The 12,641-nt window shown below is 37.5% G+C and overlaps 1 long non-coding RNA gene across 1 annotated transcript; it reads right to left on the bottom strand.

The window, feature by feature from the left end:
* Positions 1 to 2,224: 2,224 nt before the first annotated feature.
* On the bottom strand, positions 2,225 to 6,043 carry LOC123604689. The gene is made up of 3 exons (XR_006715430.1): positions 5,931 to 6,043; positions 5,147 to 5,280; positions 2,225 to 2,704 (listed from the first exon to the last, which is right to left on the bottom strand). It is a non-coding gene; the product is annotated as an uncharacterized LOC123604689 (long non-coding RNA).
* Positions 6,044 to 12,641: the final 6,598 nt, after the last annotated feature.

Raw genomic sequence — 12,641 nt, 5'->3', positions numbered from 1 at the left:
GGAATTAAAATAGAAATAAAGAGAGAAGAAAGGTAAATTATCTATGAGTCAAGAAGTCATAGGGAAAATTGGAAAACTGAATTGAATTGAATGAAAACAAAAATACAAAATGTCAACATTTGTGGGATGCAATTAAAGCAGTACTTTAGAAGGCTATTTGTAGAAATAAATGTTCATAGAAGATAATAAAGATTCAAAACAATGGTCTAGCTTCCCTCTTAGAAACCCAAAAAAGAGAGCAAATTAAACCCAAAGTAAGCATGAGAAAAGAATAATAAAAATAAGAGATAGATTAAAGAATAGAGGGGATTAAGAGTACACTTATCGTGATGAGCACTGAGTAATATATAGAATTGTTGATTATATTGTACATCTGAAACTAATATAACACTGTATTTTAATTATACTTCAATAAAAGAAATTTCTAGATAAAAGAAAATTTTTAAAAAGAACAAAATTCAAAGTAAGGAAAGGAAAACAGATAAGCAATCAAAAACTTAATGGAACCGAAAACTGTTTTAAGAGATCAAAGCAAATACTGATCAAAAAATGTAGAAGAAGGTGTAATCTAACAATATTACACCTGAAAAATTGCTTATCAGTACATACTCTATAGACTTTAAAATGTTAAGAGAATATTATGAAAAAAAGTTTACGTTAAGAAATTTGATAACATATGAAATGGGCAAGTTTTTTGAAAGACACTATTAACAAAGCTCATTCAAGAAGAAATAGATTAATATCCATTAATGAAATTCATTTAATAATTTAAAAAGATTTCCCCTTAGAAAACTTGAGGCCCAGATGGCTGCACCAGCAAATTTTACCAAACGGTAAAAATCAGTAGTAATACAAATCGTGCAGAAAATAGAAGATAGAACACTTACCCACTCATTTTATGAAGCCAGAATCTCTCTATTAATGAAGCCAAAGATGTTACAAAAACAAAATAAAACAAAAAAAGCATAAAGCAGCATCTTCTATTAAGTTAGAGATAGAAATCCTTTACAAAATGTTAATAAATTGAATGCATCAATAACAACAACAACAACAACAACAAAAACCCCCAAAACAGATAACACAACAAGACACATTAGGGTTGATCTTAGGAATGCAAAGGTGGCTCAATATTAACAAAAGCAGTGTACTAGACTTTTAAGCAAAGTGTGTGTGTGTGTGTGTGTGTGTGTGTGTGTGTGTGTATGGAAAAAGCACTCAACAAAATTCAATGTCAACTCACTATAAAAATTCTCAGCAAATTAGAAATAGACAGAAATTCCTCAACTTGAAAAATGACACCTACAAAACAGGGAGCATCATACTTAATGGTGAATAACTGAACGTGATCCGCCCAAGACAAAGAAAACATCGTCTGCTTAACATTGTTCTAGTGGTTCTACCACTTAAAACAAGGAAAATAGAGGCATGTACATTGGAAAAGAAGATATAAAACAGAATTTTATTTACAGAATGGATGATAATTTACATAGAAAATCCCAGAGAATTTACAAAAGAGCTACCAGGACTAACAAGTGAGCTTAGCAATGCAGGAGGATGAGCACTAATACATTAAAATTTCTTAACAATGAACAATTAGAAATTGAAATAAAAATAGCATCAAAAGTTACAGTAGCATCAAAATCAAGAAACTTTTAGAAATAGCTTTGAAAGAAGATGTGCAATATCTATATGCTAAAAGACTACAAAATATTGAATGTGAGAAGCCAAATTTTAAAAATAAATTACATAAGTGGAAAAATATATTCATTGATCAGGAGGACCTGAGATTATCAAAGTTGTCATATCTCCTCTGAATCAGTCTATACATTGAAAACAATCCTGGGGCACCTGGATTGTGGCTAAGTCAGTTGAGCATCTGATTTTGGCTCAGGTCATGATCTCACAGTTCATGAGTTCAAGCCCCACATTGGACTCTCTGCTGTCAGTGCAGAGCCTGCTTTGGATCCTCTGTCCCCCTCTCTCTCTGCCCCTCCCCTGCTCATGCTCTCTCCTCCAAAACTAAATAAACATTTCTAAGAAAGAAAGAAAGAAAGAAAGAAAGAAAGAAAGAAAGAAAGAAAGAAAGAAAACAATCCCAATAAAAAAAACCTAGATTTTTTTTGGTGGAAATTGAAAAACTGATTCAAAAATGTATATGAAAACGAAAAAGACTTACAATAATCAAAGCAATTGGGAGAATAAAAACAAAGTTGGAGGACACACATACAGATTTCAAGCTTTACTATGTATGGAGTTCCATAATTTAGACCCTGTGATGTTAACAATGTAACAGACATACAGATTGATGGAACAAAATGCTTATTTTGTTAGTTATTTTCAGATAAATGCCATCCCATTTCTTTGAAAAATAATTCACTTCTGCTTCGATCATTCATCTCAACTCTCTCCTTTATTCTGTTACTCAGTCAATTTACATGATTGCCTTCCTCCCTGTGAGCTTCCCTTCTGCACAGAAACTGAAGCTTTTTCAGGAGTTTTCTGGAACTTTCTTTTAGCTAAAACTAACAACAGCATTCTTTCTAAACCTATTTTCCCTATCTGGGAATTTTTTCACTTTGCCACTAGTTCCTTTTAGAAACTCTCTCTGTTCCTTTTAGACTTTAATACCACATTTTTTGGTTTCTCTTCCTTTTTTTTTTCTTTCATTTCTCCCCCCTTTGAGAATCTCCAGATTAGAAGGAAGCTGGAAAAAAAAAAATGGACAGGAATTAATTTTTATCTTCTAATAATTTTGCTTTCTCTCTCTAGAGTGGAATTTCGGTTCATCTAGGACTAATTTTTATTTATTTATTTTTGTATTCAGTTTATTTGAACAAATCCAAGTTTGTTTTTTGTTTCTGTTTTTGTTTTTCAGTTTAACTGTTTCTCTTCTTGTTGACTTCTCTGTTCCTGGCTCACATGGTGATTTTTCTTCCTCCTCAAGCCCTTTCCCAAAGATGCTTAACCTTCTGCTCATTTTTCTCATGTTCTCTCTTTCTATTAGTTTCTGTATCTTTAGTCATCACCCCTGTGTCAACAGCTCTCAGAGCCCCACCTCCAGCCTCAGCTTCCTTTGCAAAATTCAGTCGCTATTTTCACCCCTCCAGTGTCTGTAAAAAGTCTTCATATGGATACCCCATCCTCTCTTTATGTGCTTCGGATATGAGTACATTTTTATCTGGAGGACAATAGCACTCTTAATTCATCTCTAGTTCTCAGTTCTTATTGATCCTTCTTGAACATTCCTCACCTTTATTTTCTTCCCTTTCCAATCAAGTCTCCAACTCTTGTTATTTTCCTGCTCAGAAAATTCCAGTTGCAATAGCTTCAAATTACTTCCCTTTATTTGTGTGTCTCCAAATGTGACACTACTCAAAACACACAAATTTTATATTCTGTCCTCATCGTGTGTCCTTATTTATTCCCTAATCATTCTCAGTAAAAATCTTTATTGCTATTGTTCTTCTGCCCATACTTACTTCAACTCAAGGATATTTTCTCTGTGTGAGGGGTGCTTGGGTGGCTTCGTCAGTTAAGCCTCCAACTCTTGATTTAGACTCAAGTCAGGAACTCACAGTTCGTGAGTTTGAGCCCCGCATCGGGGCTCTGTGCTGAGTGCGGAGCCTGCTTGGGATTCTTTCTCTCTCCCTCTCTCTGCCCCTCTCCTGCTTGCACATGCGTGCTATCTCTCTCTCTTTCTTTCTCAAAATAAATAAACTTCTTAAAAAAGGTAACTTTCTCTGTGCAAGAAACTGTGTTACATGTTGACAATAAAAGAGAAACTTTAAGCACTTAATTAAAAAGCTGTAAAGAAAGAGACAGATTTCAAAACAACTACCATGAAATCTAGTAGGTGATAAAAAGGTAATATGAAGAGGTCCTTCAGCAACAAGAACGAGGGGTAATCAGATCTTTATTAAAGGTAGGAAAATATACAAATAGGAAATGACACATAAAAGCAACTGATAAAGTAGTGATGTGAGCGGAGAGAGTGACACGTGCAAAGGCTCAGGGGCGTGACACCCCATGATGGATCCAGACCAGGAAGAGTCCTGTGTGTCTAAAGTGCATTCTCTCACGCCTGATAAACACATGTCATCTGTCCTTCCACACATCTCTTCCATGCCCTAATTCTAATTCCTGTTGATTTCCACCTGTTTCTATAAGCTCTCATGAATGGATTATTTCACTTCTATTTTTTTAAGGATTTGGCCATAAACTCCTTTGACTAAACATAGCCTATGCTGTTGTGATAGTGATATTGTTGGGTACTCCCTGAGAGATTATGAGGATCTGAAGGCCAAGAGTAATGATTTACATTTATCCTCCTCCTTCCCCTCTTTCTCCTCTTCTCGCTCCTTTGTTTTGCGTCATTGCCATGTGCATAAAAACTCCTTGAAAATTATTTTAAGTAGGGTTTCTATAGGTAGAGAATGGGGGTTACTTAGATGTTGTCTATATAAGTGGCTCTAAACCAAGGTACCTCATTAGTGTCACTTGGATAGCTTTTAATAAATACTAATTTCTTTAAAAAATCTTTTTAATGTTTATTTATTTTTGAGAGCGAGAGGGAGAGTGTGAGCTAGGGGTGGGGCAGAGAGAGAGGGAGACAGAGGATCCAAAGCAGGCTCTATGCTGACAGCAGTGAGCCCAGTGTGGGGCTTGAACTCATGAACCATGAGATCATGAGCTGAGCTGAAGTCAAACGCTTAACCCACTGAGCCACCCAGGCACCCCAACACTAATTTCTTTAGTGTCTGGACTTCACCTACGGTCCACTTAAATCTAGAATCTTGGAAGAAAACCTGATCCCTGATGTCTAGGTATCTCTATGTATGTGATGTACATGTACCTTATATCTACAACTATATATGAGTCTGATGGGGAATAGGGAGCTAGTTGAAAAATATTGATGTACTTTTTTTTTTTTTTTTTTTGATGAGGAATTTAAAGCTCGGAGAGGTAAGAGCTTGATTCAGGTCACCCGACTTGAGGTAAAGCTGTGAATGGAGGCCTGACTTTCTGACTCTCGGTCATAAATTTCAGTTTATTCCCTGCTATCTCTGCAGAACAAACTCTGTCCTCTTTTTGAGTGTGACGATCAAATAGTCTCCATTTCTGTGATTCTTCAAGACACAATACCTACCCGTAGGAAGAAAACAGCATGACATTCTTTACGTGTTGAGTGGTCTCCTTCCTGACTTCCCTGGCTGCCTTCACCAAAGCAAATTCTGCGTGTGTGAGAAAAACCCAGATCTAAGGGAACTGCTGAAGTCACTCCTGCTTTAAAAAGAAAAGAGCACACGTGTAAATCTACGGGGAAAACTTGAGGGAAGAATGTCTATCTTCAATGTTAGGAATGTAGCTCCAAAGTTGCACAGGGAAGCTAAGAACAGGCTGAAACTTCTCCAACATGTCACATGGCTCTGTGCAGGCCAAGCAAACGCAACAAGAATGTCCTTCACATGACACTGAGCCACTTTATAAACTGGGGCAGGTGGGGGCAATGTGAGCAGATGGAAATAAGGCCATGGGACTGAAGTGTTTTGTTTTGTTTTGTTTCTTACACTTTTCCGTTTGTCCTTATGAACTACCTTGAATGCACAGCCCTGTGTTGCCTCCTTGTTTTTTAATCATGAGAAGTGGGACATTCAGGACTTTATCTCCTTCGATCTTATTGTAAACTACCTGACTTTCTTTTTTCTTTTACCCTCTTTGATGCATTGTCTAATATATTTCAATTCCCAAGGAGGTTGGGTTTTTTTTTTTCTTTCCTTGTAAAATTATTTATTTATTTTTCTGGACAACTCATTGCTTAATGCCTCAAAAGTCTGCAATTTCTCAACATCATTTCCTCTTTGGTACACAGCGGTGGAGACCATTTCTTTCAAGTTCTCCCTTTACAAGAAAAACTACAAATAGTAAAATACCCTGTGGTGTTTTTTTTTTTTTTTAAACTGAAGTAAACTTGTCCTCGGGGAGATGAGTATTGAGCTGTTGTCTTCTTTCTACGTGTTGCAATTTCCCAGATACCGATTGAAAGTAAAGAACACCAGTAAGTTTTTGGTTGTTTGCTCCAAAGGAGAGATAAAGAAAAAGCTATAAGTTTTGACTTTAGACATTGTTTTTGCACCGGCATATTTATGGGCCTTGTGCTATAGGACACAGCTTCAAATAAAATAGCGAAGACAAGTGGCCCATGAGTAGCCACAAAGTTGTCATACCATGCACACCAACCCCCTTTCTGCAACAGGGAAAGGGCATAACCTGAGAAGCACTTCACAGATTTCAGTCTGTAGGAATAAAGACATATGATGCATTGAGGAGCAAAAATAGTAATCTGTTAAGTATTGTAGTTTCAAATCCCTGCTGAGATGCACACTGAATCAAATTTAGACCAAATAAAGAACAAGGTCTCAAAAGAATGTCCAATTTAGCCAACTACCTCACATATTGTCAACAATTGGAAACACATTTGCCTACAGAAAATCCAATGTCTCCTTTTTTTTTTTTTTTTACATTTTATTTATTTTTATAGACAGAGAGAGACAGAGCACAAGTAAGGGAGGGGCAGAGAGAGAGGGAGACACAGAATCCGAAGCAGGCTCCAGGCTCTGAGCTGTCAGCACAGAGCCTGATGTGGGGCTCGAACTCACAAACCGCGAGATCATGACCTGAGCCAAAGTTGGACGCTTAACCAACTGAGCCACCCAGGCGCCCCCAGTGTCTCCTTCTTTGACATTGAACCAATGAACTCCATTGGTTCTTTTTTTTTTTTTTAAAACACAGTGAGAGAGCTGGTTTTATCCCACTCTCTGCTCATATGTGAATTCATCTTATGTTTGTCAGACTTTAGGCTTTGAGTTTTCAAGTTTCTGGAGTTCAGAAGCTTTGAAAAATAAATTTGTTATTCCTATGGATTATTAACAGATGTCATCATACTATCCAATGAAGTGTTCAGGTTCTTGTAGATAGGTACACAGATGTGGGTTCAAATATATACTGGGTAACCTAAATATCGTGAGAAAGTACCATATTCTTCTAAGCATGAGTTTCCCCACCCATGTTCCAGGACTACTTATGATGCTAAAATCATGCCATTGTTAGGAGAATTAGCTGAAATCACCAATTTAGATGATTAATGACTACCATGTAGTAAGCACTCAATTGATTACAGCTCCTTTTAGTTAACTAATAAAACGTAGTATTATTAGATGATAGTGGGATCAAGCTTACAACAAAAGTATTCTACATTCCTAACTATTTTTTAAAATAATGCAATAAACCTTATTTCCCTGATGTTACTCTACCATGCCAAAACAAATATTGAAAGCAGAAATATCATTTTGAATTTTACATAAGGACATCAAGCTATAATCAATCAAGAGGTACGTGAAGTACATTTACAGCTACCAGCCCCGGATTTTTGTAGATATAATGGGAAATTACAAGCTATTGATTTAGGCAAAACACACTCGATGTAGCTTCCCTTTATAGCCTTGGTCTAAATTACAGCACTTTGCAGTAGATTTATGACTCCTGAATAACTCCACTGGAAGACTGATTGGTTTCTTGGTATCTCAGTGGAGTGAAGTACTTAGCTCTATTCAACAGCACAGTGTTCCTGGTGTTGTTCAGTAAAAGTTGTATTTGTGACTTGGGAAAATCCTATATGCACAAATATTGCCCCTCACCTTTTCATGACCTAAAGGTGAAAGACACAATGAACATAAGACACAACAGAATCAAAATTCTCAGTAGTCTCACCAGACTGGAACAGTGACATTTAAAAGATCAAATATAGGGGCGCCTGGGTGGCGCAGTCGGTTAAGCGTCGGACTTCAGCCAGGTCACGATCTCGCGGTCCGTGAGTTCGAGCCCCGCGTCAGGCTCTGGGCTGATGGCTCAGAGCCTGGAGCCTGTTTCCGATTCTGTGTCTCCCTCTCTCTCTGCCCCTCCCCCGTTCATGCTGTCTCTCTCTGTCCCAAAAATAAATAAAAAACGTTGAAAAAAATTTAAAAAAAAAAATAAAAGATCAAATATAAAATCCAATATTCTGATTTGAAAATAGCCACTGGACAGATCAGGGATAGTAGGAATGAATTTAAGTCAGATTTCCCAAACAGAAATCCAGGGAATACTACAGTTATCCAAGACGATAGTGTAGCCTTTCTCCACCCACAACATATATTATCATTTGTTGTCCTTCCTCCTGATTTCATGCTGGAATACTTCCATCTATATAAGTAAATGAATATTAATAGGAAAATAATGACATAGTTGAAGCAAGCCAAAACACAAAGAGTAAATGAAAAGCAAGTATCTATTTGACTCCTCTGTTCTCTACCTTCTGTTAATGACATCAGCAATGACACACATCCTCACCATCAGTTTTCTTGGTTCCATCTGCCCAAATTTTACTTTTAGGTCCAATCCTCATTCTTTGGGGGACTCCTACTGTCTAACTTGTTATTCTGTCTCCACTGCTTCCCCTCTAAAAACTCTTTGTTGTACCTCATTCTTCTAAAATGCACACAGGAGCTTAGCATTTTTTTGCTTAAAGTTCTTCCATAAATATCTATATCCTAGACAATTAAGTCACAACACTTTTACGTAGCACAGAAGGCCCCTTTTAACTTCCTTTACTTCCTTTATTTCCACACTCAGTCATGTTGAACCATTAATGTATTTTCCACACTATCCCAAACTTTCACAAGTCAATGGCTTCGGCATCTTCCTGCCTTTGTTTAGAATTACCCTTATTTCCACTTTTTTTTTTGTTTTTTTTTACTTTTTCATGCTTCAAATCCAAAGGCAGAAATCAAATCTATATAGGATAATTAACTGATCTATCCTTTTTCCTTCACAATGTTATATGCTTTATTTTCTAAGTATTAATTTATATGAATCTTTCTCAAACAGTGGTGAACATTTTAAAGCTTTAGACCACAATGGATTATACCCAGCTTCTAAGGAGAAATTGACACATTGGAGGTATCTAATAAAGTTTTGAAAAATTAAAGACATTTAATAATTCAGATAAAATGATTGTTTAAACTGGATTGTGACACTTGGAGGTTGTCATTGGTCAGCTATTTCATGCTATAATCCTATGGAGTAATTAACTTTGTCTTGAGTAAGCAAAACAGGACTCAGATACAATTTGGTAAAGAATTGTGTATGACTAGGTCCTTAATATGCCTTTCTCTTGGCAACTCATTTCCCCCCTGAATTCCACAGTGAGAAGCATGCATTTAACTCCCACAGTGGAAAGCCTTGACCTAATTTTAAGGAAATCTTAGAAGAATCTACAGTCATTAATTCTGGAGCTGGTTGTTTCAGAGAGAAAAGCAGATCGATATGTGTATATGCTGTCAAAACGACAGGCCTGTTTCCAAGATGGGAATGCAAATTGGCCATCATTTCACCCACAAGTTATTCCCGTTCTTGATCAAATAATTGCTGGGGAAATACTATTTTTAATTGAGCAAGTGATTCATGTCTCTGGAGTACAGAACATGTATTCCACGGACTGCAAATAACCAGCTGGTGATAGCTCTCAACGTTTGCTGGTTAGAACCTCTATTGGAGCTGAGTGTCCTAGTCCTGAAATGACATTACATCTATTCAGCTGTTGTGAAGGAAATTTCTAGAAAACTCTCTGAAAGGTACACAGATTGACCTACTGTTGGAAAAATTTCTTCTTTGGGGCCTTATAATTTTAATCCTCTAAATGGCAGTCTCCCAAGAAATAGATGGCCTCACCAATGCAGCAAAACCATTGGATTGGTTGGTTTCCAAGGATACTGAAGGGAAAGTAGACTACTTTTAAAATGAAGCCTTTGCCTAAAAATAATAGAAAAGAATAGAGATGAGGAAGTCCCCAATTAATTGCATTCACCACAGCAGCCCATCTAAGAAGCGAGGCTGTCAGATTATAAATTTTCAAAGATCCCTGGTAGTTTGTAATAGTAAATTTGAATACCAACTTACTCTGTGTCTCGCTGTATGATCCTGTCAGGAAGCTCCTCTTTAAAAACCACTCGATAGGGTTAACCCATTCAGAAAGAGGGATTCTAAACAGGAGGGAGGATTCTAAATGAGGGAGACGAACTGCAAATTTCACGGCTACTCACCCCAAGTTGTGTTTTTGCCTAGTTGAACCCTGCCCAGCTGGGGATCCTAGTGCAGAACTATCTGAGCCACACTCGGAGGGAAGACTCACAAAAAAATAATTGAAGAATAAACTTTCTGCCCAGGCCAATTGGGTAAATTGCTTTTGTGCTTTTCCATGACTTGCTTTTGCCAGATGGAATAGTTGGCACTCAGGACGGTGGCACTGGACCAGATTTTGGAGCAATGGGATTTTTGAAAATGATTTATTTTTTCCCTCTACAGACAGTTACTCCGGCACAGATGGTTTCTCTGAATGATGAGCCCAGAGTCTTTTCCGTCATATTTCGCCATTGTAAAAATCTATCTGCTGCAGTGGCTTCAGCTTTTCGCTTCGTGTATCCAAGAGAATGTGTAAGGAAGTTCAGAATGAAGACCAAAGTTTGGCACCCAGCATGTATAAGACCAAGCCCTTCAGAGATGACTCTGTGATCATCATAAGCTGAAATCCTTCTTTTCCCTCCCCTTCTGTTCCTACTATGAAATTCCATCTTCAGCAAATAATGTTAATAGGGGAAAATCAACCAGAGAAGAATGGAAAATTATAGCTGTCCTTCTCTGGACTAATACGCAAGTTTAGATTGTGTTATGTGAGTCCTTAGTACTTACTGTTAACTCTCCCAACGAGATTAAGACCTAATTAGGAATGCCATGTTAATATTCAAGGCCGAATTAGGGTAAAAGAAGTAATCGGGTTAAAACTTATCCGTGATAACTATGCAAACAAGATCTCAAGGACTGCCCCATTTCTACGGAAAGAAACCTGTCTTTGGAAAGGAAACTTAATATTTCTTGAGAATCAATTACATGCTGTAAATGTAAATCTCTATAAAATCCCTGAGACTCTGTGAATCCTTACCCCCATTTTACAGACAAGTAAAATGAGAATTAGAAAGATTAAGTAACTTGACCCAAAAGTGATCCGCTAGTTTACAAGAGAGACAAAAGATTAACTACAGGCTTCCATATGCCAGAGCTCTGCCCTGTAGCCTAAGATCCCCTCCCCCCCATTTAAATCATATGTTGGCAATTCATGGTATTTTGGTGCGAGGAGAAAAGGTGGTAGTGATGCATTCCTTGACATCGTTAACAGAATAGAAAATATAGAATGATATGCCTGGCATAGGGCACTCTGTCAGGGAGCTACCCTAATGGAGAAAATTACAATGATGACTACAGGATGTGATGACACCACATGAAACCCAGCCAGAATTTGAGCCCATCACAGCAAAATGGAGTGCAAGGAGCACATCTAATTACATTAAACGGATTTGGCAAGAAAGCCTGAGCACAACAGTTAATTATGATTAATTATTTTACTTCTATCTGTCACAACTGTGAGAGGCACAAATATCTTTACAATAGCGGGTCTTTAAAGGAGTATAAATGTATTAATAATTTTCTATATTTGTACATTGTATATTTTGGGTACTTAGAAATGATTCTATTTAAAAAAATGAGGGGCACCTGAGTGGCTCAGTTGGTTGAGCTTCTGACTTTGGCTCAGGTCATGATCTCACAATCTGTGGGTTCGAGCCCCACATCGGGCTCTGTGCTGACAGCTCAGAGCCTGGACCCTGCTTCGGATTCTGTGTGTGTGTGTGTGTGTGTGTGTGTGTGTGTCTCTTTCTCTGCCCCTCCCCTGCTCGTGCTCAGTCTCTCTCTCTCTCTCTCTCTCAAAAATAAACATTAAATTTTTTTTCAACAATAAAATAAAAAAAAATGAAATGACTTTGTCAGAAAATCTGGATGTATGTGTGTGTGTGTGTGTGTGTGTGTGTACTGTCTTACACCAGCCACATCATATCAGCATATCTCAGGGTGTTTGATAGTCTTGACTCAACTCTGTAATTTTTGAAAGTCACTTTTCTTCATTGGAGGTCAGTGTCTTCATGATCATGCCGAAACAATGGCATCACACCTAAATTTCCTCATTTGTAAACTGGAAGTACGCAGAAGGTAATTCTGATCAATAAATGAGATAATACAGTTAGTATAGTCTCTGTGTTGTCATGTCAAGTTAACATTCACTGCTATTATTTTTATTACAAATCTGATGAACTAGTTGAACCAGATGTCTTCTAAGGCTCTTTCTAGCCAGCTCTCATAATCTTTGTTTTTTTATGTCATGATCTCTTGATCTATTTTTTTTTTTAACGTTTATTTATTTTTGAGACAGAGAGAGAGCATGAACGGGGGAGGGTCAGAGAGAGGGAGACACAGAATCTGAAACAGGCTCCAGGCTCTGAGCTGTCAGCACAGAGCCTCACACGGGGCTCGAACTCACGGACGCGAAATCATGACCTGAGCCAAAGTCGGCTGCTTAACCGACTGAGCCACCCAGGCGCCCCATCTTGATCTATTTTTTTAAGTTGTATATTTTTTCTATCCTATTCATATGAGCAGAATCTTATGTCTTGTCATTAATTACACCCCCCCCCCCAACCTGAGCATGGAATAATATATGG

This window comes from Leopardus geoffroyi, chromosome E1 (assembly GCF_018350155.1).
Source record: "Leopardus geoffroyi isolate Oge1 chromosome E1, O.geoffroyi_Oge1_pat1.0, whole genome shotgun sequence".
Taxonomy (NCBI): domain Eukaryota; kingdom Metazoa; phylum Chordata; class Mammalia; order Carnivora; family Felidae; genus Leopardus; species Leopardus geoffroyi.
The sequence above is the reverse complement of the archived record's forward strand: the minus strand, read 5'-3'. Positions and strand labels throughout refer to the sequence as shown.